Source organism: Cyprinus carpio, chromosome B3, assembly GCF_018340385.1.
Source record: "Cyprinus carpio isolate SPL01 chromosome B3, ASM1834038v1, whole genome shotgun sequence".
In the NCBI taxonomy this organism is placed as follows: domain Eukaryota; kingdom Metazoa; phylum Chordata; class Actinopteri; order Cypriniformes; family Cyprinidae; genus Cyprinus; species Cyprinus carpio.
In genome coordinates, this window is record NC_056599.1 from 3,373,795 (window position 1) to 3,380,678 (window position 6,884).

Here is a 6,884-nt window from a genome sequence, read left to right on the forward strand (position 1 = left end):
TTACTTGTTACATTTTAATTCCATCCAAATCTGCCATCGTCTGTGATTTTCTCAGCCATCAGCTCAGCTTTGACATTTTATATATGTTGGGCCTCCCGACAAATACAATACACGAAAATAAAAATGCTTAACATAATACAATAATAATAGTCAGGAGCCAGATCCACGGGAAACTGTGTTACAGACTGGCTACTCCATAAGTATACAAGCCCGATCAGTTAGCGTCCACCTTACATTTTCCTGTTCTTCTGCACTCTCAATTAACCATAATATTTAATCACATATTGACCGTTTTGAAAATTACACAACACTCGGTTTTACTGGCACAATGAATAAAAAAAATTGAATATTGTTAAACTAATATGAAACCACACATTACACCATGGCTTTCCGGCCATATCTAGTTCAGATACTAGGCGTTCACCATGGTATTTGTAAGAGTTAAAAAACGTGTGGTTAGATTTGATGATGGTAGCGTCCAAATCTAAATACAGAGGCACAGCGTGTGATCACTGCAATGCCCAGAGGGTACAGCATACACAAGCCCTCCCACCTCTGTAACTTAAACACGCGCAGATATTGAGTGCCGTGTCTCGAATTTCATTTTAAAATTTTAGGTGTACTTTTTGTGTGTTCGCACTGTTTGGAATTGGGCCAATAATCGGCCCCTTAAGAAACTGTCCGAACTATGGCTCCTGGCTACATCGGTCCCAATATGAAAGAAGGCTTTGCAGATATGTTTTGCCGTATAGAGCTGATTTTAACTCACATGTGGCTCAGGGTGAAGCTAGTGGATCTAGATGTTCAATTGCAGTGTGGGTCCATTTCTTGAAGCAAAGTTTTTTGCCTGAATCTGTAACATCACTGTTTTGGATAGCTGCATTTAATTTGAGAACGCACGCACAAGATGATGTGGTTACTTGTTGGCCTACTTGCAACAAAATGAAAGTAAAATACACAAATATCTGAATAAAGCATTATCAATGTCATAAAGTCATGAGTATGTTTTGATTTAAAGGTTAGAAGTAATAGCTTACATGAATAAAATAATACAAACATTACACTTGTAAATTAAATAATTTTATGTGTAATATGTTTGTTATATTTGAGCAACAAATGATTTCCCGAACTCTTTTGCCTTAGACCATCTACAAATGTTAAATCTTAAAATAATATTTTAAGGTTACCACTGCATCTTTCTGAGAGAAAAAAAATAAAAAATACATTGTTGATTTATAATTATTTTCAAAGCTTCCAATGTATTCTCAATATAAAAGAATTTCATTATTGTTTATTTAATTCTAACAAATAGGTTTTTGTCAAAAAATGACCAAATTAAAAAAATATATTTGTTTTTCATTTCCACACAGGAGAGACTTGGTGTTGTTCCCAAACAAAAATAAATAAATCGGTATCGGCTATCGGCCAAAATATCGGCATACCGGATATTGGCAAAAATCCAATATTGTACATCCCTAGTTGAGATGATTGTAGGTTTAATTCATTTTTATTTCAGTTTTAGTTTTGGTAACTCAAACTAAACTGCATAAAAAACAAGAAATGTTGCTGAAATCCAGTTGGATATTGTATTTCAGCTGAAGTGTGTTTAGTGTTACTGGTTTTGTTAACTTGCCCGCTGATAAAGCTGCGGTGTCATCTGCGCAGGCATGATCTCAGTGTCGTGACGACGAGTGGGATTACGGTCTGGAGAGCTGCGTGTTCGGACGGTGTGGCTGCGGATCGCCTCGGCCACCTCCACCATGATGATAGAACGAGGGCCACACACACTGCTCAGAGTCTGAGTGTCAGGGGCCCCGGACAAGAAGAGCCCCATCAGTAACGAGGTGCTCAGGTCAGACTCACTCACACACACACACACACACACACTCAGTCACACACTCTTAGCTGTCCATCATGTTCAATGATGACGCTTGCTCCAGAGATGGGAGGGGGAGGGGGTGGGTTCAGCGATATTGCTGCTGGTGCCACTTCTTGGGCATTGAGACTGATCCTTGAGCCGCACACTCTTCCGCAGATGGAGCAAGGGAAACCAGATACCAGGGGGGTACCAGCCACCCTCTGGTGTCTCTTGATGCATCTCTCGGATCGTCTGTCTTGGTTGTTTTGATATATTTGAGAGACTGCAGTGGCACAGGTGACCTGCCAGGCTGACCTGTCGAGTGCCAGAGATTCGAGTTGCATGAGGGGAATGTTTGCTCGCTTTAGGAGGTCCCTGGTGTAGTCCTTAAAACGCCGCTTTTGGCGTCCAGCGGAGCGCTTTGTTGCCATTAGTTGACTTTAGAGGACTTGGAGGGGCAGGCGGAGTTCAGGCATGCATATGGTGTGCCCTAGCCAACGCAGATGTTTTTTGGCCACTGCTGCTTCCATGCAGATTGAGTCAGCGTTGCTGAGGATGACTGTGTGGGGGATTCGAGCTTCCCAGGACAAACTGAGGATCTTCTGTAGGCAGCGGATATGGAAGGCCTCTAGGTTAGTAATGTGCTGGCAGTATAGGGTCCATGACTCTGCTCCATAAAACAGAGTGGAGAGACATACGCTGTTGTAAACAGTGACCTTTTGGTACTGATCTCCAGGTTACAGTTTTCAAAAACCCTGCTGCGTAGGTGTCCAAAGTCCAAAAAAGATGATGAGGCTGTATTTATTTGGGTGTTGTATTTCTGTGTCAAGGGGAGCAAAGCATGAGGACAAGGTGGAGCTGAGGTAGGTGAAGTGGTCCACTGTTTTAAGTTGAACACCATTTATGTGAAAACTGGGGGGTATGGGGGGGGGGAGGAGAGATAGGATATGACCTCGGTTTTTTGAGTGTTACCCTGTAGGCCAAAAGATTGGTACAGACTGGATATTGTATTTAGGGCGTGCTGCATAGAGTCCGGGCTGTGGGTCCAAAACGGCACAGTCATCAGCATACTGGAAGCTCACAGATTTGGTGGGTCTTTATCTTTGTGCGGGCCTGGAGTCAGTCGGCAGATGTTGAAGAGGCTACCGTCAAGTCTGTATTCCATGGACACCATCTTCATGCTAACGGATGCTAAGAAACTTGGGTGGTACCCCAAGTTTGAAAAGGTTTTTCAGAGCAGCTCCACGGTTGATGGTGTCAAAAGCTTTTCTGAGGTCGATGAAGGCTACCGTAAAGGTCTTTGTGCTGTTCTCAGCCCTTCTCCAGCAGCTGCCTTAAGACAAAAACCATGTCTTTCATAGATCTGGACTTCCGGAAACCACACTGGAGTTTCTGCAAAGCACATCTTCCGAGATGTATTCAGTCAATCTGCTGAGCATGATCTTGGCCAGGACTGTCCCTGCGATGGAGAGGAGAGAATATCCCTCCGGCTGTTGGTGTGGTTGAAAAGACTCTCAAAATGATTTGCTCAGCGAGCAAGAATCTTAATGGCAGTCCTTGAAAAGCGTGGACCCATCAGCTGATTGAACTGGGGCAATCGTCCCGTTTTCCTGGGGCCATACAATGCTTTTAAGGCATTGTAAAAAGCCTTGAGTGTTATTGCAGTCTGCCAGGTTCTGAATTTCTTGCGCCTTTTTCACCCACCAGGTGTTCTCCATGAGTCAGGAGGACTCGCTGGGTTTCTGCTCTTGCACCATTGAAGGAGGTTATAAGGGTGGGAGATCCAGGGCAGGTATGCAGTATGCACGCGCTGCACTGATGAGAGTGGCAAGGAATTTCTTTGTCAGAGGAATGCGCCATGTCATCAGTCTTTCATTGATGCGTTGCAGCAGTTTAGACTTCACAGCAAAGCCAACCCCATGGTTACGACGAGTGCCTTCAGGAAACCCCCCAACGGACCCCCTTCCAGAAGAAGGTGTAATCCAGCACCAGCCTCAAGGAGTCCTCCTCCCATGTGAAATGTGGTCTGGCTGAGAGCTGTTATGTCAATGTTATATCCTGCGAGCTCCAGGGCCACCAATGGTGTCCTGCAGTGGGGCCTATCAGGAGTTTCTGCCAGGTCCAGCAGTGTGCGAACGTTCCACGAAGCAATGCTTAACTTATTTTTTAATAATAATAGTTATAATAGTTGACCCACATGGCTGTGGGGTTGCCCTCTTCCACCTTCCCAGCCGGTGTAATGGTTCACAGACCACCATCTTCAGCCTGCGCCATCGTTGGGGTCTTCACTATTTACCCATAGCTGGGACAGTGGGGTTGCCCTCTTCACCTTCCCTGCCGGTTTGGTGGTTCAAGACGACAGCTTCACCAGGGCATTTCCACATAACAATGGGCCTGCATGCCCCATGCCACATTTCTGAGGCCCACTGCTGCTCGAGAGATCCCCGCACAACTTGGAACCGCGAAGGGACACAGCCTGGAACCGCGAAGGGACCAGTTACCATGTGTGCTGCGAGGAGGTGTGTATGAGATCTTGGCAGTGGAGAGGTTATGTACTGACTGAGGGAGGCTTACACACTCGGCTCCTCTTTTCGCCCCTGAAGAACAAAGGGCTATCCGGTGGCAGCAGCTGAAAGCAGAAAGTGACAAGCAGGAGCATGCTGCTAACTACAAGCACTACTACTCCAACACTGCTGCACTGACGCATGCTCCTCTTTTCGCCCCTGAAGACACACCTCTCTATTCTAATTATGTTCTTTAAAAAAACACTTGTCCCTTTTTAGACTTGCACTCTATTCATTTGCTGCTTGCTTTCTTTAAAAAAAAAAAAAAACACTAGCTTTCTAATCTTTTTTTGTATTCTATTTGTTTCTTTTTTTATTATTATCATTTTATTATACAATTAACAAAAAGCAAAAAAGTTCTTTAAGGATATCTTGCTCTGTTATTTTTTTGTTGTGTATTTTTTCTTTTTATTTTTTCCTACACCAACTTTTGGGCCATCTGAGGTGTAAGCACAACTGAGACACACACACACACACATATATAAACACACACACTGTTCAAGTCTGAGTGCCACGGGCCCTACCGGACAAGAAGAGCCCAATCAGCAACAAGGTACACAAGTCATACTCAGACACATACACACACACACACACACACACACACACACTCACTATAACACTAACACTCACTGTATGTGTGTGTGTGTGTGTTTTCAGATCTGGTTACAGAGATGTGATATAGAGCAGCTTGTTCTCTCTCTCTCTCTCTCTCTCTCTCTCTCCGTCTCTCTCATGGCGATGGTTTCCATTGTAACACATGGGAGGAGTTTGGAAGCTGCAGTGGTTGTGGTTGCCATAACAGCACAATACATATGTCACGCAATGGAAACCATAAAAACATCAATAAGTACTGATAGACAGAAGACAGTGTTGTTTTGCCAAATTTTTATCCATTAGTTTGGTTTGCTCTCTTACTTACTGTTTGCCCTATTATAGTATTATTATTTTTTCTTATTTCTTCTCTTTTTTTCTTTATTAATTGCTATATTTATTAGTGCATTATTAATAGTAGTAATTGTATCACTATTATTATTATTGTTGCTTCTTTTCTTGCTTCTTATTGTTGTTATTAACACACTCACTCATTACATTTATATTTACATTTAGTGCATTTAGCAGATGTTTTTATCCCGAAGCGACTATAAATGAGGACAAGGGAAGCAATCAAAATCAACAAAAACGTATGATACACAAGTGCTATAACAAGTCTCATTTAGCTTAACACAGTACACATAGCAAGGTTTTTCCAGTACTAATATAAATAAAAAGAAGACAGATAGAATTGAAAAAGAATAGAACAAGCTTGTGTTAGAGGCCTTTTTTGCTTTTGTTAATTGTATAATAAATGAAAAGACAACAGATAGAATAAACACAAAAAGAATTAGAACGAAAGCTAGTGTTTTTAATTGTTTATAAGTGCAAGCAACAGCAAATTAATAGAGTGCAAGTCTAAAAAGGGACAGAGCCTTTTTTTTTTTTTTTTTTTTAAGAATATAATTAGAATAGAGAGTGTGCTAGAGTTAGAAGGTCAAATAAGATGGGGAAGAGCATGTGTTTTAAGCCGATTCTTGGAAGATGGCTAAGGACTCAACTGCTGGGATTGAGTTGGGTCAGGTCATTCCACCAGGAGAACATTTAATTAAAAGATCTGTAAAAGTGATTTTGCACTTCTTTGGGGATGGCACAATCAAGCAAATGTCACTGCCAGAATGCAAGCTTCTAGAGGCCATAAGGTCTGAAGTAATGCCTTTAGGTAAGAGGGGGAGACAGAGCCAGTGGTGGTTTTTGTTAGGCAAACATCAATGCTTGAATACTTTATTACGCCCCAGCTCTGGTAGCCCGAGTGCAAATTGATAAAATGAGGGGTGACGTGTATTCTTTTTGGCTCACTTAAAATTAATCTTGCTGCGCGTTCGTGCCCTGATCTGATGTTCCAGCACATGATCTATATTTTGCCTCTGTAAATCTAATACTATATCTTGTTTTATGTTATTTCTAACTTATACACTTACATACACCAATTTATTTTGCACTACATGCTTAATAAATTTTTTTTTACTTTTTGTGGTTTAGATTTCACTTTTATCCAAAGCGACTAATAAATGAGGACAATGGAAGCAATCAAAAACAACGAAAGAGCAATGATATAAGAGTGCTATAACAAGTCTCAATTAGCTTAAACACAGTACACATAGCACAGGCTTTTAAATAATATAATAAAAAGAAAACAGATAGAATAGAAAAGGAATAGAGCAAGCTAGTGCCAGAGGTCTTTTCTGCTTTTGTTAATTGTTTAATAAATGAAAAGAAAAGAGATAGAATACAAAAAGATTAGAAAGCAAGTTAGATTTTTTTTTTTTTTTAAGAATATAATTAGAATAGAGAGTGCTAGAGTTAGAAGGTCAAATAAAGATGTAAGAGATGTGTTTTAAGACGATTCTTGAAGATGGCTAAGGACTAGA

The 6,884-nt window shown here is 41.4% G+C and overlaps 1 pseudogene; it reads left to right on the top strand.

Moving 5' to 3' along the window:
* The first annotated feature begins 1,667 nt into the window (after positions 1–1,667).
* LOC122136695 overlaps positions 1,668–6,884 on the top strand; it is a 22,989-nt pseudogene continuing 17,772 nt past the window's right edge.